Below are 22,829 nucleotides of genomic sequence, written 5' to 3'. Positions count from 1 at the left end.
GACGCAGATTTTTTTTTTTCAGGTGATCTTTAAGCAATTACTAGTGTACAGGTGTTGGGTATCGGCGATGAAAATAACGTTGATTTACCGGTGCTGTACACTTGTGGCTAAGGAACTGCTGGCTTACCGGTGCTATGTACCCATTGGTAAGCATCCTTTGGCGTACAAGTGCTAGGTTTACCAACCAGTGAATATTACGAAGTGTACAGTTCACAAAGAGATTACAAGGTTTTACTGAATATTCACCGAGAGGTGTTTCTGTGTAATTACAGAAACAGGTGTGATTCAGTGTATATTACAAAAACAGGTGTGTTTAAATTTGTATGCACAGATTTTATTTTAATACCTATTTAATTAGTGCTCACATGCAACGTGCGTTTAACATCCCTCACGTAAAGAACAATAAGGCACAATACCCTGACTGGAACAATACACAAATAACCCGCACATACGAGAAATATACTTAGGATGTTTCAGTCCGGCTTGAACCATTAACTAGTCACATACTAGCACACAAAGGAAAGGGAACCAGGGACGGGACAAAAAGAGGAAGAAGGAAGGAACTTGAGATAATAGTCGTAGAGGTAATGCTGGTAGTGGAAGAAGTAATACTAGTTGTAGGTAGTGGTAGTGGCACAAGAGAAAGTAGAGTGAAGCGAGGCAATAGTAGCAGTAGAAGTAGTAGTAGAGGAAGTCTAAGGACAAAAAAAGAGCACTGCAGGAGAGCTACTGAAAAAAATTACCTTAATATTACCGCAGCAAGTGGGTCACGTCACAGGGAAAACACGAATGCTCTACATAGTGATAAGAGAAAGAACGATTTAGCATGAAGGAAGTGAACCTGTACGACCCATTTCTGGTCTAGTCGTCATTTCCGATAATAAAAATGAAGCGAAAAGGTGAAACGCACAAGAAAGATTAGAGTAAGGGCTCCCTCAACACAGAAAGTAAATAAGGCACACAATGAGGGGTATGATACAGTATTGTTAAGACATTTCATCCACCAGGGACTTTAAAATCCACTTGCATTTCTCAGTTTTACACCTTATATATACATGTGCGTCTTTTCTCTCCCGGTGTTTTGGATGAGACCCACTGTTTGGGCGGAATGTTATCAGTAAAAGTATTACACTGCATTTCTGTCTCTCCGTCAATTTCTCCTATAAGGTTTTCAGCACATATCTCAATATACGTTATTTAGGCTAAATTGTCTTCTATTAGCAAATGCTGCGCCCCCAGAATGAGGCCCAGTGTATATTTCATGTATATTATCTTTCATATGATTTTATATTGCTGATATTCTCAGTATCAGCTAAACTGAAAATATGTTGCTTTATATTATTTGACTTAGTTATGTCATTAGGTAGGATGTAATATTTACACTTTCTTTGTTCATTGTTCGAGAGTGTTATGGCTGTCCGTATTGGCAAACTACCTTATTAACTACCACCTTGCTTGTTAGTGTCAGGCTGTACCTCGCACCGTCCTGAAGTAGCCATGAGAGAATCACGTGAACGCACCTGAGCTTGGAGACTGGCCTCCCTTGCTCGCTCTCTCCTCTGCTAGTCCTGGTTCGACCAACACCCCTCTCTCTCCATCTCTCTTGTCTCTGGCTGTTTGTTCATTATTTAGATTGTTTTGGTAGTGCATGGTTTCGGTGGTGAGTCGAAACATACTTCTCGTAACTCTGTGTAACTGTTCACAGAGAATAGTTCAGACTTGGTGATTTTTGACGTTTTACTGAAGTTGTGTCGTACTGACACACAGTTAACCCAGGTCCTAAGCTATAGCTTCTGACTTGTTTTGTCTGGTATCTACGCACTGTCGTAGTCGGGGATTTGGTTATGCAGAACCTAGGTTCAGTATTATGGGAACTATATGCCTTTTATGGAGGATCTGCTGCAGGTCCACAGTTAGGTTCGTTATTTTGTCTCCATGTTCCTGCCGCTGTGCTGCTGCTTGTTGTATTGCTGTTCGGCGAATCGTTCGTCTTACTGTTCAAGCAAGCTATTCTGATTGCCTAGTTGGTCAAGAAGTTAGATTATTTGAAGACGTTTAGTCAGTCACTGTTTGAGTCGAGTTGTCTTATTGAGACATACCGAACAACTTTGAACACACACACACATTCTCACACATTTTCTTGTATATACTAGTATTGTTATAATTGCTGACAACGTACCAGACGCTACTTTAAGATTCATAAAGATATAAATTATGCCTTCAGCACTATACTACTACGAGAGAAGTGTAGGAGCTTATATCCTAAGTTATATCAAATTGATTAACTTTGATTTTGTCCACCTAGTCAACTTTGTGAATAAACATCTCAATTTTTATTTCTTTAGTTAGTATCCTATCAGTTGCAATCCTAAAGCACTTTTAAACTTATTGTAATTCTAATGGATAACTGAACCAGTATACTGACTACTGTTTACAAAAACCCAGAAACAGGCTGAATGCTAGAGGGGCAAACCTTCTAGTATTTTCTGGAGATGTCTATAATTTATAGATATCGCGTTTTTTTATAACAGCAAATTAAACAATAATTTGTCAAAGCGACAATAAATGAAATATAAGATAACGGAAATGAAAAGTTGTGAAGCGCGAAATGAAAAGGGGGACTGACCAAGGCTTCAAAAACAGTTACCCATATTTGAGTATCATAGTAAATCAATATTATTAAGGTGGATTTCACAACAGTAGGTACGACAAGACCAAGGTGGTTGAGAACAACTGTACCAGGACCAAGGTGGTTGAGAACAACTGTACCAGGACCAAGGTGGTTGAGAACAACTGTACCAGGACCAAGGTGGTTGAGAACAACTGTACCAGGACCAAGGTGGTTGAGAACAACTGTACCAGGACCGGGGTGGTTGAGAACAATGTACCAGGACCAAGGTGGTTGAGAACAATGTACCAGGACCAAGGTGGTTGAGAACAACTGTACCAGGACCAAGGTGGTTGAGAACAATGTACCAGGACCAAGGTGGTTGAGAACAACTGTACCAGGACCGGGGTGGTTGAGAACAATGTACCAGGACCAAGGTGGTTGAGAACAACTGTACCAGGACCAAGGTGGTTGAGAACAACTGTACCAGGACCAAGGTGGTTGAGAACAACTGTACCAGGACCGGGGTGGTTGAGAACAATGTACCAGGACCAAGGTGGTTGAGAACAATGTACCAGGACCAAGGTGGTTGAGAACAACTGTACCAGGACCAAGGTGGTTGAGAACAATGTACCAGGACCAAGGTGGTTGAGAACAACTGTACCAGGACCGGGGTGGTTGAGAACAATGTACCAGGACCAAGGTGGTTGAGAACAACTGTACCAGGACCAAGGTGGTTGAGAACAACTGTACCAGGACCAAGGTGGTTGAGAACAACTGTACCAGGACCAAGGTGGTTGAGAACAACTGTACCAGGACCGGGGTGGTTGAGAACAATGTACCAGGACCAAGGTGGTTGAGAACAATGTACCAGGACCAAGGTGGTTGAGAACAACTGTACCAGGACCGGGGTGGTTGAGAACAATGTACCAGGACCAAGGTGGTTGAGAACAATGTACCAGGACCAAGGTGGTTGAGAACAACTGTACCAGGACCGGGGTGGTTGAGAACAATGTACCAGGACCAAGGTGGTTGAGAACAATGTACCAGGACCAAGGTGGTTGAGAACAACTGTACCAGGACCGGGGTGGTTGAGAACAATGTACCAGGACCAAGGTGGTTGAGAACAATGTACCAGGACCAAGGTGGTTGAGAACAACTGTACCAGGACCGGGGTGGTTGAGAACAATGTACCAGGACCAAGGTGGTTGAGAACAACTGTACCAGGACCAAGGTGGTTGAGAACAATGTACCAGGACCGAGGTGGTTGAGAACAACTGTACCAGGACCGAGGTGGTTGAGAACAACTGTACCAGGACCAAGGTGGTTGAGAACAACTGTACCAGGACCAAGGTGGTTGAGAACAACTGTACCAGGACCAAGGTGGTTGAGAACAATGTACCAGGACCGAGGTGGTTGAGAACAACTGTACCAGGACCGAGGTGGTTGAGAACAACTGTACCAGGACCAAGGTGGTTGAGAACAACTGTACCAGGACCAAGGTGGTTGAGAACAACTGTACCAGGACCGGGGTGGTTGAGAACAACTGTACCAGGACCAAGGTGGTTGAGAACAACTGTACCAGGACCAAGGTGGTTGAGAACAACTGTACCAGGACCAAGGTGGTTGAGAACAACTGTACCAGGACCAAGGTGGTTGAGAACAACTGTACCAGGACCAAGGTGGTTGAGAACAACTGTACCAGGACCAAGGTGGTTGAGAACAACTGTACCAGGACCAAGGTGGTTGAGAACAACTGTACCAGGACCAAGGTGGTTGAGAACAACTGTACCAGGACCAAGGTGGTTGAGAACAACTGTACCAGGACCAAGGTGGTTGAGAACAATGTACCAGGACCAAGGTGGTTGAGAACAACTGTACCAGGACCGAGGTGGTTGAGAACAACTGTACCAGGACCAAGGTGGTTGAGAACAACTGTACCAGGACCAAGGTGGTTGAGAACAACTGTACCAGGACCAAGGTGGTTGAGAACAACTGTACCAGGACCAGGGTGGTTGAGAACAACTGTACCAGGACCAAGGTGGTTGAGAACAACTGTACCAGGACCAAGGTGGTTGAGAACAACTGTACCAGGACCAAGGTGGTTGAGAACAACTGTACCAGGACCAAGGTGGTTGAGAACAACTGTACCAGGACCAAGGTGGTTGAGAACAACTGTACCAGGACCAAGGTGGTTGAGAACAACTGTACCAGGACCAAGGTGGTTGAGAACAACTGTACCAGGACCAGGGTGGTTGAGAACAACTGTACCAGGACCAGGGTGGTTGAGAACAACTGTACCAGGACCAGGGTGGTTGAGAACAACTGTACCAGGATCAAGGTGGTTGAGAATAACTGTACCAGGATCAAGGTGGGAGAGAGCTACTATACCAGGACTAAGGTGGAAGTCTGAGGCAGCTACGGTGAAAAGCTCAGTTCCACAAGGCACAGTACTCGCTCTCATCCTATTCCTCATCGAAGACACCGCAAGACTCCAAGCGGACATCAACCAAATCTTCAAATGGGCCACTCAAAACAATATGAAATTCAATGAAGAGAAATTTCAACTACTCAGATATGAAAAACTTGAGGAAATAAAAAATGGATCAGAGTGTACAACAAATTCTAACCATACAATAGAGCGAAAAAGTAATGTGAAGGACCTGGGAGTGATAATGTCAGAGGAAAAAATGATAGGATGGATAATGAGAACCTTTAAAACTAGGGACGCCAAGCCCATGATGTTTCTCTTCAAATCGCTTGTTCTCTCTAGGCTGGAATACTACTGTATACTAACTGCCCCCTTCAAGGCAGGCGAATTTGCCGACCTGGAAAGTGTACAAAGAACTTTCACGGCACTCATAAGTTCGATAAAGCACCTAAATTACTGGGAATGGTTGAAGTCCCTTGATTTGTATTTCCTGGAACGCAGGCGAGATAGATGCATGATAATATACACTTGGAAATTCTTAGAGGGATTAGTACTAAACTTGCACACGAAAATCACTCCCTATGAAAGCAAAAGATTCGGCAGGAGATGCAACATTTTCCCAGTGAAAAGCAGGGACGCAACGAGTACACTAAGAGACAACAATAAGTGTCAGGGGCCCAAGACTGTTCAACTGCCTCCCAGCATACATAAGGAGGATTACCAATAGATCCCTAGCTGTCTTCAAGAAGTCGCTGGGCAGGCACCTAAAGTTAGTACCTGACCAACCGGGCTATGGTTCGTACGTCAGTTTGCGTGCGGCCAACAGTAACAGCCTGGTTGATCAGACCATGATCCACCACGAGGCCTGGTCTCAAACCGGGCCGCGGGGGGGTTGACCCTAGAAATCCTCTCCAGGTATAGTCCAGGTATACCAGGACCAAGATGGTAGAGAACAACTGCATCAGTACACAATCCGAACACAGGAGAGAGAAGCTTATGACGACGTTTCGGTCCTACTTGGACCATTTACAAGTCACATTAACACAGGAGGTGAGGGAGCAAGTATATATATGGAAGATGGGGAGAGGGATAGGGAAGAGACAAAGTGAGGAAGAAGGAAGTGGAGAAGTAACGGTAGATGTGGGAGAACCTTGCCTGTCAAGGTTACTTTCCGACACAGTAAATGTAAAACAGAAAGTTACTTAACTTCTGTGAACAGCTGAGACTTCTTGCCCCCTCAAGGAAGGTTCCTTGATGTTGGTGAGGGGCTCTTGATTTAGGGAATTGGATCTGTGCTCCAGTTCCCCGAATTAAGCCTGAATGCCTTCCACATCCCCCCCCCCCAGGCGCTGTATAATCCTCCGGGTTTAGCGCTTCCCCCTTGATTATAATAATAATCAGACTTCTTGCAGCCACAGGTCAAGGAGTCTCCTTCGATTAAGCTAAGGTAGTCCCACATATGATCTGTGGAATGGTGAGTAACTTAATTAAAATTTGCCCCAGAGGAACGTATATATCAAGCGTTTTACATTTGACGAAAAATGTGATGAGTACTCACTGTTGTTGGGCGTAACACCCGTGTGTCACGAGGTCTTTTGATAACCCCAATCCAAATCCCATATCTACCTATTAGCTGCAGTTAACGTAAGGCAGTATGAGTATGATGGAACTTACCTGGATATTGTAACTTACCCAATATTCCCTAGCTTGTTGTAGGGGAGGTGCAATGACCCCGGGAATGATATCTTGAGCGCTGCTAATCCATACGTCGCCGCCTTAATATAAGAACATAAGAACATAACGAAGGAACACTGCAGCAGGCCTACTGGCCCATGTGAGGCAAGTCCAAGTCTCCTACCGGCTTAAACCAATGCACCCAACCTAGTCAGGTCAGGTCACACTGACTTAAGGGAGGAACACGGCAACCGACCTGGTAGCACAAGCTATCAGGTCCAACTCACACCCACCCACATCCACTCATGTATTTATCCAACCTATTTTTAAAGCTACACAACGTTCTGGCCTCTATAACTGTACTCGGGAGTTTGTTCCACTCATCCACAACTCTATTACCAAACCAGTACTTTCCTATATCCTTCCTGAATCTGAATTTTTCCAACTTAAAACCATTGCTGCGAGTCCTATCTAGGCTAGATATTTTCAGCACACTATTTACATCCCCTTTATTTATTCCTGTCTTCCATTTATACACCTCAATCATATCCCCCCTAATTCTACGTCTTTCTAGAGAGTGCAGATTCAGGGCCCTTAGTCTATCCTCATAGGGAAGGTTTCTGATACATGGGATCAACTTTGTCATCCTCCTCTGTACATTTTCCAGAGAATTTATATCCATTCTGTAATACGGTGACCAAAACTGTGCAGCATAATCTAAATGAGGCCTAACCAAGGATGTATAGAGTTGAAGAACAACCTGAGGACTCCTATTATTTATGCTTCTTGATATGAAGCCAAGGATTCTATTAGCTTTATTGCGAACACTTATGCACTGTAGTCTTGGTTTCAGATTACTGCTAACCAGAACTCCTAAATCTTTTTCGCAATCCGTAATATTAAGATCTACATTATTTAGTTTATATGTGGCATGGTTGTTGTCCTGTCCAACATTTAGAACTTTGCATTTGTCTATATTAAACTGCATCTGCCACTTCTCCGACCACTGCATCAGTCTATTCAAATCTTCCTGGAGTGCTCGAATGTCCTCGTCAGAATGAATTCGACGGCCTATTTTGGTGTCATCGGCAAACTTGCCGATGTCGCTCTTTATGCCCTCATCTATGTCGTTTATGTAGATTGTGAACAGCAGGGGGCCCAACACCGACCCCTGTGGAACACCGCTCGTGACGCTTCCCCACTTTGATTTCTCCCCATTTATGCAAACTCTCTGCTGCCTATTTGTCAACCATGCCTCTATCCAGGAAAAAATTTCTCCTCCTATTCCATGTGCTTTAATTTTCCTCAATAGTCTCTGATGTGGGACCCTGTCAAAAGCCTTACTGAAGTCCATATACACAATATCATATTCATTACCATGATCTACCTCCTCAAATACCTTAGTGAAAAAAGTTAATAAATTCGTAAGGCAGGAACGCCCCTTTGTAAAACTATGCTGAGATTCGTTGATTAATTTATGCTTTTCAAGGTGGTTACGAACTGCCTCGGCAATTATTGATTCCATAAATTTTCCCACTATGGAGGTTAGGCTTATTGGTCTATAGTTCGAAGCTAAGGACCTGTCACCTGTTTTGAAAATAGGTATCACATTTGCCATTTTCCACTTATCTGGCACCATGCCAGTTTGTAGTGATATGTTGAAAAGATTAGCCAAAGGTGTGCTAAGCTCCTCTTTACATTCCTTTAGAACCCTTGCATACAGTTCATCAGGGCCTGGGGATTTGTTAGGTTTTAATTTATCTATTTGCCTAAGAACCATGTCACTTGTGACTCTAATCGTGCACAGTTTATTATCGTCCTGTTCTACATAATTTATCATTACTGGAATATCGCTGGTATCCTCCTGTGTAAAAACTGAGAGGAAGTATGTGTTAAAAATTCTACACATTTCCTTATCACTGTCAGTGAGCTGACCCGAGGAACTTTTGAGTGGGCCCATCTTGTCCCTGATCTTACTTCTGTATACCTGAAAGAATCCTTTTGGGTTAGTCTTCGATTCTCTTGCAACTTTAACCTCATAATCTCTTTTTGCTTTTCTAATTCCCTTTTTTATTTCTCTCTTTAACTGAATATATCGATTTCTTAATTGCCCCTCTCCTCTTTTGATTTGCCTATATATGCCTCTCTTTTGACCAATCAGATATTTTAATCTATTGTTCATCCATTTAGGATCATTTTTGTTTGATCTGATTTCCCTATTTGGAACATAATTTGACTGAGCAGCTAGAACTATGCCCTGGAAAGCATCATATCGGCAACAATCACCACCTACCTGACCCTTAGTCAGGTCATTCCAGTTCAGCCCACCTAAGTAATTTTTCAGTCCTATGAAATCAGCCAAGCGAAAGTCAGGGACGGAGACTTGATTGCCATTATTAGGGAAATTCCATGTTATATTAAAACTGAGTGATTTGTGATCACTTTCCCCAAGCTCATCATTAACCTCAAGATTATTAATTAGTGTTTCCCTACTGGCAAGAACCAAGTCAAGGAGGTTATTTCCCCTAGTTGGCTCTGTCACAAACTGTTTTAAAAAGCAATCCTGGATCGTATCAAGAAAGTCACCTGACTCTAAATTTCCTGTCAAATTGCTCCAGTCAATCTGTCTATAGTTGAAATCTCCCATTAGCACAACATTTTCGTATGTAGATGCCTTACGAATTTCGTCCCATAAAAGTTTACTGCACTCCCTATCAAGATTTGGGGCCCTGTAAATCACACCCAAAATTAGTTTTTCTCGGCCCTCGAGAAGCTGTAACCAAACAGATTCAGTGGCTGACGCTTCTAATTTAATATCTTGTCTAACACAACAATTTAAATTGTCTCTGACATACATCGCTACTCCACCACCTTTCCTGTTGACCCTGTCAGTGTGGAATAATTTATAGCCTTGTATGTGACATTCAGAGGGCATCTCTCTATCTTTCAGATTGAGCCAGGTCTCTGTTATAGCAATAATATCTATATTTCCTGCACTTGCAATTAATCTTAGCTCATCTATCTTATTTCTTACACTCCTGCTATTAGTATAGTAAACCTTAAGGGAGCTAGTCCCTTGCTGCCCTCTGCTGTCCCCCTTTGTTTGCTGACCTGATCTATTGTCTTTATTTATAACTTCATGCTGAATGCCTTTTATACATTTACTGTTTCCAACCTTAGTGTTGCAACCTGCTTGTTTCCCACACACACCCATACCTCTATCTTCCACCAGTTTAAAATCATAGGCATTTCACCAATGGCCTTATCAATCGAGTCTGCAAGTGCTACCACCCCTGCCCCAGAGAGATGTACCCCATCCATTGCATACATATCATGTTTGCCATAAAAGTTGTTCCAGTTGTCAATGAATGGGATTGCAAGTTCCTTGCAGTATCTGTCTAGCCAGCAATTTACACCAATTGCCCTAGACAACCATTCATTTCCTACTCCCCTTCTAGGCAAGATGCTACATATGATTGGGATCCCTCCCTTAGACTTAATGAAATCTATAGCTGACCTGTACTTATCTAGCAGCTCTTCTCTCCTACCCTTCCCAATATCATTTCCACCAGCACTGAGACAGATAATGGGCTTGTTCCCATTACCTGACATGATATTATCCAGCCTGTTGACAATGTCCCCAACACCAGCTCCAGGGAAGCACACTCTATCTCTCATCTTCTTATTCCTATTACAAAAAGCACGGTCAATATATCTTACCTGAGAGTCACCAACCACAAGAATGCGCTTACCTCCATTAGCAGGGGCAGTAGTACCCTTACCTTCACTGGCCACTGAAGTACATTCATCCTGAAGAACAGAGAAGCGATTTCCTACCTTCAGATCTTCACTCTTAACTTTCCTTACTCTGATGCGCCTCCCATTACTGTGAACCACTCGCCACTTGTAGCAGGTGCTGGGCTGCACCTCACTGCTGGTAGCCGTTGCTACCTCCCCCACTACAGCCTCCTCACAGCGAGAGAGAGACTGCACCTCACTGCTAGAAGCCTCATTCCCCACAACTCCAGCCACCTCACACTCTCTCCCAGACCCATTGAGGTGGACCTTCAGCCTCCTAATCTCCTCCTGGAGAAGCAAGACCTCCTCCTTCAACTCTCCAACCTCAATATTTAAAACACTGCAGAAGCAAGCGATGCTTTGTAACCGTCCACGCTAATCTTTATACACGGTAGAGAGATTTTCTCCCAGTGTTGCTTACACCTGAGTGCACACCGTGAAAACGTGTTAAAACACATTTTATCGTGATTTATACCGTGGATCACTACACTCGTGCTTGTACCATTTACACTAGTTAAATTTCTTAGTGGAGATTGATAGTATTTCAGACTTTACCACATAAATTCACTATTGTCTTTGTTTTCAGCGGGAGATTTTGTGACGTATTCACGCTCTGAGTCTCAATCTAACCTTGTGCCCTGCGTAGTGCCCTCAGTTCCTCGTACCCTTAAAAGAAATGTTGACTTCAGCTTTATAGACCTTCCTGCTAGACATTGCAAGAGAGTTTAACACAAGAGGTCTGTTTCCTTGTTTAGCAGTGGGCTAATAGTCATATCCCTGACCTGTAGACCAAGTGGGGTGCAGGTTTTCCCGTATGTAGTCCAAGTGGGGCGCAGGTTTTCCCGTATGTAGTCCAAGTGGGGCGCAGGTTTTCCCGTATGTAGTCCAAGTGGGGCGCAGGTTTTCCCTTTTGTAGTCCAAGTGGGGCGCAGGTTTTCCTGGTGTGGGGAAAGCAATTACTCTAGGATTAACCTCATTGTGCAGTTGCTCAGAAATTCTAGCAAGGGGAGAGGCGTGCCTGGTGACGTGGGAGCAAGGAAATCGTAGTCCCTTCCGAGAGGACTGAGGGGGCTGATAGTTACCCCTCTCCTTTAAAACTAGAGATTTTTTTCCACAATAGAGGTAATGCTGGTAGTGGAAGCAGTAGTAGCAGAAGTAGAGGCAGTAGTGGTAGTGGTACAAGATACAGAAAGGGGAGTAAAGCGAGGCAATAGTAGTCAAAGAATTGGAGTAAGTCTAAGGACAAGAAAAAGAAGCACTGCAGAAGAGGTAATGGTCCCTCCAAGGGTGGTACCCAAAACACAGGAGGAAAAAACTGAAGGACAGAACACACCTAGACAGCAGAAAGGAAGACAAAGAAAAAATTGGAAAATAGAAGAGGTAGAGAGAGGAGGAGAAAAGTTCAAGGTATTGTGCCTTTTTGTTCTTCTAGCTGCACAAGATCAAGGTAGTGGAGAACAACTGCACCAGAACCAAGGTGTTGGAAAATTATTTTAGAGATTAGAGTATGGTTAGACTGGTGGTGAACAAGTGACATTCAGCCTTAATGAACCTCGTGTGGCCGATTGGCTTTAAATCGCAGTAACCAACAAAGCAGTGTTGTTAGGTAAGACACATATGCAACAGTTAGGTATCTTTATTATGAAACGTTTCGCCTACACAGTAGGCTTCTTCAGTCAAGTACAGAAAAGTTGATAGAAGCAGAAGATACTTGAAGACGATGTAATCAGTCCATCACCCTTAAAGTTTTGAGGTGGTCAGTCCCTCAGTCTGGAGAAGAGCATTGTTCCATAGTATGAAACAATATGGAGAAGAAGTGACAGGATGGAGCTTTTTATAGCGCCAAGAGGTGAGAGGTAGTCCACTAGGAGAGGTAAGAACTCAGAAGTTGAGAGGTCAGGTCCCTCAGGGCTCTTGATCCAATGAATTAAAGGTGCTCTCTTCCCTGAATCGAACGTGACATCCTCTTGGTTCCAAAATGCTGTATGATCAGTTGGTGGTTGACGCTTCCAGCTTAATATAAATTACTTTTAGCGTAAATAGTGACTGTATTTCAGTGGAAGTGTTTTTGCACCATCTGTGGTGCTTCCCGTTCTCGTTAAGCACCATCTGTGGTGATTCCTGTTCTCGTTAAGCACCATCTGTGGTGATTCCTGTTCTCGTTAAGCACCATCTGTGGTGATTCCTGTTCTCGTTAAGCACCATCTGTGGTGCTTCGTGATCTCTTCAGGCACTATCTGTGGTGCTTCCCGCTCTCGTTAAGCACCATCTGTGGTGATTCCTGTTCTCGTTAAGCACCATCTGTGGTGCTTCCCGTTTTCGTTAAGCACCATCTGTGGTGATTCCTGTTCTTAAGCACCATCTGTGGTGATTCCTGTTCTTAAGCACCATCTGTGGTGCTTCCCGTTCTCTTCAGGCACCATCTGTGGTGCTTCCCGTTCTAGTTAAGCACTATCTGTGGTGATTCCTGTTCTTGTTAAGCACCATCTGTGGTGCTTCCCGTTCTCTTCAGGCACCATCTGTGGTCCTTCCTGTTCTCTTCAGGCACCATCTGTGGTGCTTCCCGTTCTCTTCAGGCACCATCTGTGGTGCTTCCCGTTCTCTTCAGGCACCATCTGTGGTGCTTCCCGTTCTCTTCAGGCACCATCTGTGGTGCTTCCCGTTCTCTTCAGGCACCATCTGTGGTGCTTCCCGTTCTCGTTAAGCACCATCTGTGGTGATTCCTGTTCTCGTTAAGCACCATCTTTGGTGCTTCCCGTTCACTTCAGGCACCATCTGTGGTGCTTCCTGTGCGCTTCATGCACCATCTGTGGTGCTTCCCGTTCTCTTTAGGAAACCATCTGTGGTCGTTTATGTTCTCTTCAGGCACCATCTGTGGTGCTTCGTGTTCTCTTCAGGCACCATCTGTCGTCCTTCGTGGTGCTTCGTGCTCTCTTCAGGCACCATCTGTGGTGCTTCGTGTTCTCTTCAGACACCATCTGTGGTGCTTCGTGTTCTCTTCAGGCACCATCTGTGGTGCTTCGTGTTCTCTTCAGGCACCATCTGTGGTGCTTCGTGTTCTCTTCAGGCACCATCTGTGGTGCTTCGTGTTCTCTTCAGGCACCATCTGTGGTGCTTCGTGTTCTCTTTAGGCACCATCTGTGGTGCTTCGTGTTCTCTTCAGGCACCATCTGTGGTGCTTCGTGTTCTTTCAGGCACCATCTGTGGTGCTTCGTGTTCTCTTCAGGCACCATCTGTGGTGCTTCGTGTTCTCTTCAGGCACCATCTGTGGTGCTTCGTGTTCTCTTCAGGCACCATCTGTGATGCTTCGTGTTCTCATCAGGCACCATCTGTGGTGCTTCGTGTTCTCTTCAGGCACCATCTGTGGTGCTTCGTGTTCTCTTCAGGTACCATCTGTGGTGCTTCGTGTTCTCTTCAGGCACCATCTGTGGTGCTTCGTGTTCTCTTCAGGCACCATCTGTGGTGCTTCCCGTTCTCGTTAAGCACCATCTGTGGTGATTCCTGTTCTTGTTAAGCACCATCTGTGGTGCTTCCCGTTCTCTTCAGGCACCATCTGTGGTCCTTCCTGTTCTCTTCAGGCAACATCTGTGGTGCTTCCCGTTCTTTTCAGGCACCATCTGTGGTGCTTCCCGTTCTCTTCAGGCACCATCTGTGGTGCTTCGTGTTCTCTTCAGGCACCATCTGTCGTCCTTCGTGTTCTCTTCAGGCACCATCTGTAGTGCTTCGTGTTCTCTTCAGGCACCATCTGTAGTGCTTCGTGTTCTCTTCAGACACCATCTGTGGTGCTTCGTGTTCTCTTCAGGCACCATCTGTGGTGCTTCGTGTTCTCTTCAGGCGCCATCTGTGGTGCTTCGTGTTCTCTTCAGGCACCATCTGTGGTGCTTCGTGTTCTCTTCAGGCACCATCTGTGGTGCTTCGTGTTCTCTTCAGGCACCATCTGTTGTGCTTCGTGTTCTCTTCAGGCACTATCTGTGGTGCTTCGTGTTCTCTTCAGACACCATCTGTGGTGCTTCGTGTTCTCTTCAGGCACCATCTGTGGTGCTTCGTGTTCTCTCCAGGCACCATTGTGGTGCTTCGTGTTCTCTTCAGGCACCATCTGTGGTGCTTCGTGTTCTCTTCAGGCACCATCTGTGGTGCTTCGTGTTCTCTTCAGGCACCATCTGTGGTGCTTCGTGTTCTCTTCAGGTACCATCTGTGGTGCTTCGTGTTCTCTTCAGGCACCATCTGTGGTGCTTCGTGTTCTCTTCAGGCAACATCTGTGGTGCTTCGTGTTCTCTTCAGGCAACATCTGTGGTGCTTCGTGTTCTCTTCAGGCAACATCTGTGGTGCTTCGTGTTCTCTTCAGGCAACATCTGTGGTGCTTCGTGTTCTCTTCAGGCAACATCTGTGGTGCTTTGTGTTCTCTTCAGGCAACATGTGGTGCTTTGTGTTCTCTTCAGGCAACATCTGTGGTGCTTCGTGTTCTCTTCAGGCAACATCTGTGGTGCTTCGTGTTCTCTTCAGGCAACATCTGTGGTGCTTCGTGTTCTCTTCAGGCAACATCTGTGGTGCTTCGTGTTCTCTTCAGGCAACATCTGTGGTGCTTCGTGTTCTCTTCAGGCAACATCTGTGGTGCTTCGTGTTCTCTTCAGGCAACATCTGTGGTGCTTCGTGTTCTCTTCAGGCAACATCTGTGGTGCTTCGTGTTCTCTTCAGGCAACATCTGTGGTGCTTCGTGTTCTCTTCAGGCAACATCTGTGGTGCTTCGTGTTCTCTTCAGGCAACATCTGTGGTGCTTCGTGTTCTCTTCAGGCAACATCTGTGGTGCTTCGTGTTCTCTTCAGGCAACATCTGTGGTGCTTCGTGTTCTCTTCAGGCAACATCTGTGGTGCTTCCTGTTATATTACAAACTGTTCTCTAATCATATTATTATTAGTAGTTTTAAAATCATGCGTTAAACCGTTGTGGGCCATTTGAAGTACAAGAAAAGTTTTTTGTACACTGTAATTTTGTCTCGAAAGGTAGTGCACAGTGCACCAGTCTAGAGAACACAGGTGCACGTGAACACAACAGTGCACCAGTCTAGAGAACACAGGTGCACGTGAACACAACAGTGCACCATTATAGAGAACACAGGTGCACGTGAACACAGTACACCATTATTATTATAATCAAGGGGGAGAACTAAACCCATAGGATTATGCAGCGCCTGGGGGAGGGGATGTGGAAGGTATTCAGGCTTAATTCAGGGAAATGGAGCACAGATCCAATTCCCTAGATCAAAAGCCCCTCACCAACGTCAAGGAACCTTCCTTGAGGGGACACAGTACACAGTATAGAGAACACAGGTGCATGTGAACAAAACAGTACACCAGTATAGAGAACACAGGTGCACGTGAACACAACAGTACACCAGTATAGAGAACACAGGTACACGTGAACACAACAGTACACCAGTATAGAGAATACAGGTGCACGTGAACACAACAGTGCACCAGTATAGAGAACAGGTGCATGTGTGTGAAGGCTTACTCAGCCCTGTAACAACTTCAGTCAGTATTACTAAGGCTGGCTCCTCCTCAGGAAAATTAATGCATAGAAAAAGAACAAAAACTGACAAACATAAACACTTTATTATTTAGAAAATATGAAATATAAAACACTTAAATATGAAATATTGATCCTACATTAAAGAAAATGAAAAATATAAATATCTGAATTCAACGCTTATATATATAAAACTTGGATGTCTGGTGTTGGTGACACTGTGTGTTGTTGAAATCGTAGCCATTGCTGATGATGTGGGGGGGGGGGGTCGCAGGTGTTGGTGACAACCCACCTGCTCGTTCTTCACAGAGTCTATAGCCGTAAAATAATCTATCCAGATGACAGGAAAGCAGGTTCTTTACCGCTGCAATGATGAGGGGTTACGTCCTGCAACTTCATACAAGTGCACAGGTAAGTAGATAAAACATGGGACGTCTCAGGACGTTAGTCCGTCTCCTTCAATTCTACTCGTTGGTTGGCAGGTGACCCATTCTGTCATTCCAAGCTGGAAAAAGGCAGGTTACCCACTGCTTAAGAAATCACTCTCCATGATAAGTACAATACCTAAAAGATGTGGTGATTATTAAGACATTTAACAGAGCAAGACTGAAAGGACTAAGTTTATTGGTCAAAAGTGAAGCTTTCAACCAATAAGTCCACTAGATTATGAGCAGGCATGTACTTACAGTAGTGCTGGGAGCTGTGAGTCTGAGTGATTACTGTTTGGCCGGAGCCCCACACGTCACCTTTCGGGGGGGGGGGAAGAGGGAGGGGAAGGGATAGTGGGAGCTAGACTGACCCTACCTTAACAAGCAGCCGGCAATCAAACTATCACTTTCGGGGAGGGGGAAAAAGGGGGGGAATAGCGGGAGCTGGACTTACCCTACCTTAACAAGTAGCCGGCAATGAAACTATTGTTACTATATACTCCCTCGCTACTCCTATCTATTGAACTTTTCCCTCACACTCCCCTATACCAAGACTTATAGTCAAGGAGTATAAGAAGAATAGGCGAGGAAAAATTTCTAACACGTGGAAGTCGCGTAAGACAAATCTACTGACTGTCACGACTTAACCAGTCAGAGAAATAATTGGATGAACCATTGATATACACTATATGGAACTTAAAAGCTTGGAGAGCCAATGTCCACCTCAAGAGGCGACTGTTGGTTCCCTTAAAAGTTTCTAGGTATATCAAAGGTTTGTGATCCGTTTCTAAAATGAATTATTTTCCCAGTAGATAAAATTTAAGCTTGGAGATTCCCCACACAAGAGCCAAACATTCCTTTTCTATGGTGGAGTATCTCGTTTCTGCATGAGGGAAGTTTTAGATTTAATAAATATACAGGATCTAGGAGTGTGTGTATTTTGTGCAGTAAGCACCTGACACCTATTGCAAGAACTATACTTCTTTGTAACCTGAGAATACATGCTTGGCCAAAAAAAGTGTGCTTGAGTTTATGCCACGTCTTACGATGGGCCAAGTGTTTGGTCACTGGCAAATCATGAGCCATTTGAAGAACAGTCTCTCGACATGGTTTAGGAACAACAAGGAGGGAATAATCTATCACTGAAGAATGAGATTTAAATACAGATTTATATAAGATACCATTAATATATTCAAACTTATGAGATACGTATCTCCCGTGGATAACTTTGTTGTTAAAAGCTTGATTATGACAATCCCGAAGTGAAGGGCAATTGCGCTGTATATTGACAAAGTCATCCTTGGACATAAAATCTGGGAAAATAAAAGGACTTACGGTGGGAAAAGAGAAGGTAGGAGAAACCGGGGTTATGGTCTGAGCCCTAGTCAAGACATTGAGAGTGCCGGAGGCAATACCCTTACTTTCACCCAACGAGTGGACAGGTGATTCTGCTACCTCACTATCGAGAACAGTATCATCTGCTTCCACCCCCAAATGAACAGTACGAGACAATGCAGCTTCCTGTGCGGAATTGTTAAGGGGATTATTTAACTTGCAAGGAAGAGGAGCTGGAAAACTTAGATCCACGGGTGGTGACGAAAGATCCGCCTCTGAAGGAAGAACGGCACCTTTAATGTTACCCACTATTACAGAACAAGTAATTGGGGCTAGTACCGCATTAGTCCAACCGGTGAACCATTTAGTTTTCAAGTAACAACGTATTGTAGGGAAAGTATTTTCACGACCCAAGTAATCTGAAAGAATAGAGGACACACGAGAGGTTTTAAAGTAAGGGAACAGTTTGTCCGAAATTACGATGCACATACATCCAGTGTCACGTAATATATCTGAGACTTTTATACCATTAACTGCTTCAGAACAGAAGGGTGCTTGGTCATTACCGTCAACAAAACATCTTCCAACTTTCTCTATTTTCTTGGAAGGACAATCTGGACGTTTATGTCCGATACCACCACACCGATGACATGTTGGTATAATAGCTGGTGACTTTGCTTCTACTGTATTCTTCTTAATCTTTGGTTCAGGTGAACCATTGCCCTTAAGGTTCGATCCCTTTAGGTCTTTATAGGAATTGTGAGCCTCAGCATACAAGTCAGCAGCCTCAGCAACTTCCTCAGCTTTAATCAGGTTACGTTCTCTGATGAATGTTCTTATCTGGTGGGGAAGAGCTGTCAGGAACTGGTCAGCAACCATGAAGTCTCTAAGAGATTCACAACTGTGATCAATTCCTGAACTCTCTATCCAAAAGTCGAACAAACGAGTGTTACTTGTAACTGCTGAAAGTTTTGGCCATGCTGTAAGGTGGCATACCTGAAATCTTTCCTGTAAGAATTGGTGGTTTTTTTATATGCTTTAAGGATTGCCTTCTTCAGTAGGTTATAATTACATATGATATCCTGTGACAAAGTTGCATATTCAAAGCTGTACCAGAAAATAACATTCCTAACCTGGTAGCCCAGGTGTCAGCAGGCCATTCACAGAGGGTAGCAGTATTTTCAAACCTGATAATGTATGAAGTAATATCTTCACCCTCTGTGAAGGGAGGTAAATTAGGTGTTGGAATATGTGCACTAGCTGCATGATTTTCAATTACTCCTTCCTCTAATTGTTGTTGTGTAAGAGTTAACTTTTTATTCTCTAATTCAAGGCGAGCTTTTTCGGGCTCGCGAGCTTTTTCTCTCTCTCTTAACTCAAGTTCTTTAGCTTTTTCCTCAACTTCTCTATCCTTTGCTCTTTCCTCAAGTTCTCTTAATTTAACTTGTTCCTCACATACTTTAGCTTGTTCCTCACGTACTCTAGCTCTCTCCTCACGATCAAGTCTATCACGCTCCTTTTTGTCTTCTCTCTAACTGTCTATCTTGGTTTTCTCTTTCGATTCTCTCTCTTTCCTTTTTCTCTTCTCTTTCGATTCTCTCTCTCTCCTTTTCCTCTTTTCTTTCCCCTTCTGTCTCTCTTCTCTCTCAATTCTCTCTCTTTCAATTCTTTCCTGGATCTTAGCACTAATGAAAGATTCTAAATTTTTCCCTGTTATTCCTAACTTCCAGCGTTCATCCAGAACTGGTATTCCTCCATACTTGCAAGAATAGCTTGAACTACCAGGGGAAAAATGAAACGGGTATCAAAGAAAATGGAGGGTTCAATTCCTGCTCCGCTCAAACTGTAAATAAACCAGAGGGCTCGATCCCTGCTTCAATTAAACAATATGTATTAATGAAAACGAAGGGTTCTATGCTGTCTCCGAGCAAACAGTAAGTAGAATGGGATCCCTTGACCATCTAATCTTCTCACCAACAAATCTTGAGTGCCCTACGACAGTTCCCTTGATATAATAAAGAGCTCAATGAAACAAATTGTCACTGGAAAATCTCGGGTCCCTAGAGTCTAATCCTCCAAAGCGTTTCAAGCTCACACAAAAATAGGTGGCAGAATTAACTAGTATTCCTGCCTTGACTTGACTTACAATAAATTGATTATTATTATTATAATCAAAAAGAAGCGCTAAGCCACAAGGACTATACAGCACTGCTACAATAAATTGAGACTATAACAATCGCCAAATCTTTTAAATACCTGTACTGTAGTCCTACCATAGAGAATTACTCATGGCTGGTGGTAACCGTCTGTGGTATGCAGCGTTGAAGTCCAATGGTAGATTCATGATGGAGTTGAATCTTGATTCAGTCGAGCGAATCCTGGCAAGGTCGCCACTTGTGAAGGCTTACTCAGCCCTGTAACAACTTCAGTCAGTATTACTAAGGCTGGCTCCTCCTCAGGAAAATTAATGCATAGAAAAAGAACAAAAACTGACAAACATAAAACACTTTATTATTTTGAAAATATAAAATATAAGACACTTAAATATGAAATATTGATCCTACATTAAAGAAAATGAAAATGAAAAATATAAATGATACCTGAATTCAACGCTAATATATATGAAACATGGGTGTCTGGTGTTGGTGCCACTGTGTGTTGTTGAAATCGTAGCCGTTGCTGATGATGTGGGGGGGGGGGAGGTCGCAGGTTTTGGTGACAAACCACCTGCTCTTTCTTCACAGAGTCTATAGCCATAAAATAATCTATCCAGATGACAGGAAAGCAGGTTCTTTACCGCTGCAGTGATGAGGGGTTACGTCCTGCAACTTCATACAAGTGCACAGGTAAGTAGTTGAAACATGGGACGTCAAAGGACGTTAGTCCGTCTAATTCAATTCTACTCGTTGGTTGGCAGGTGACCCATTCTGTCATTCCAAGCTGGAAAGACAGGTTACCCACTGCTTAAGAAATCACTCTCCATGATAAGTACAATACCTAAAAGACATGGTGATTATTAAGTCATTTAACAGAGCAAGACTGAAAGGACTAAGTTTATTATTGATCAAAAGTGAAGCTTTCAACCAATAAGTCCACTAGAATATGAGCAGGCATGTACCTACAGTAGTGCTGGGAGCTGTGATTACTGTTTGGCCGGAGCCCCACACTTCACCTTTCGGGGGGGGGGGGGACGAGGGCGGGGAAGGGATAGCGGGAGCTAGACTGACCCTACCTTAACAAGCAGCCGGCAATCAAACTATTGTTACTATATACTCCCTCGCTACTCCTATCTATTGAACTTTTCCCTCACAACGTGACACAACAGTGGACCAGTATAGAGAACACAGGTGCACGTGAACACAACAGTACGCCAGTATAGAGAACACAGGTGCACGTGAACACAACAGTACACCAGTATAGAGAACACAGGTGCAAGTGAACACAACAGTACACCAGTATAGAGAACACAGGTGCACGTGACACAGCAGTGCACCAGTATAGAGAACACAGGTGCACGTGAACACAACAGTACACCAGTATAGAGAACGCAGGTGCACAGCAATACACCAGTCTAGAGAACATAGGTGCACGTGAAAACAACAGTGCACCAGTAAAGAGAACACAGGTGCACGTAATCTCAACAGTGCAATAGTATAGAGAACACAGGTGCACGTGAACACAACAGTGCACCAGTATAGAGAACACAGGTGCACGTGAACACAACAATACACCAGTATAGAGAACACAGGTGCACGTGAACACAACAGTACACCAGTATAGAGAACAGGTGCACGTGAACACAACAGTACACCAGTATACAGAACATAGGTGCACGTGAACAGAACAGTACACCAGTATAGAGAACACCGGTGCACGTGAACACAACAGTACACCAGTATAGAGAACACAGGTGCACGTGAACACAACAGTACACCAGTATAGAGAACACAGGTGCACGTAAACACAACAGTGCACCAGTATAGAGAACAAGTGCACGTGAACACAACAGTACACCAGTATAGAGAACACAGGTGCACGTGAACACAACAGTACACCAGTATAGAGAAAACAGGTGCACGTGAACACAACAGTGCACCAGTATAGAGACAGGTGCACGTGAACACAACAGTACACCAGTATAGAGAACACAGGTGCACGTGAACACAACAGTACACCAGTATAGAGAACACAGGTGCACGTGAACACAACAGTGCACCAGTATATAGAACACAGGTGCACGTGAACACAACAGTACACCAGTATAGAGAACACAGGTGCACGTGAACACAGTGCACCAGTATAGAGAACACAGGTGCACGTGAACACAACAGTGCACCAGTATAGAGAACACAGGTGCACGTGAACACAACAGTACACCAGTACAGAGAACACAGGTGCACGTGAACACAACAGTACACCAGTATAGAGAACACAGGTGCACGTGAACACAGTGCACCAGTATAAAGAACACAGGTGCACGTGAACACAACAGTGCACCAGTATAGAGAACACAGGTGCACGTGAACACAACAGTACACCAGTATAGAGAACACAGGTGCACGTGAACACAACAGTACACCAGTATAGAGAACACAGGTGCACGTGAACACAACAGTACACCAGTATAGAGAACACAGGTGCACGTGAACACAACAGTGCACCAGTATATAGAACACAGGTGCACGTGAACACAATAGTGCACCAGTATAGAGAACACAGATGCACGTGAACACAATAGTGCACCAGTATAGAGAACACAGATGCACGTGAACACAACAGTGCACTAGTATAGAGAACACAGATGCACGTGAACACAGTGCACTAGTATAGAGAACACAGGTGCACGTGAACACAACAGTGCACCAGTATAGAGAACACAGGTGCACGTGAACACAACAGTACACCAGTATAGAAAACACAGGTGCACGTGAACACCACAGTACACCAGTATAGAGAACACAGGTGCACGTGAACACAACAGTACACCAGTATAGAGAACACAAGTGCACGTGAACACAACAGTACACCA

Source organism: Cherax quadricarinatus, chromosome 39 (genome assembly GCF_038502225.1).
Source record: "Cherax quadricarinatus isolate ZL_2023a chromosome 39, ASM3850222v1, whole genome shotgun sequence".
NCBI classification, from domain to species: Eukaryota; Metazoa; Arthropoda; class Malacostraca; order Decapoda; family Parastacidae; genus Cherax; species Cherax quadricarinatus.
This window is presented reverse-complemented; position numbering follows the sequence as displayed.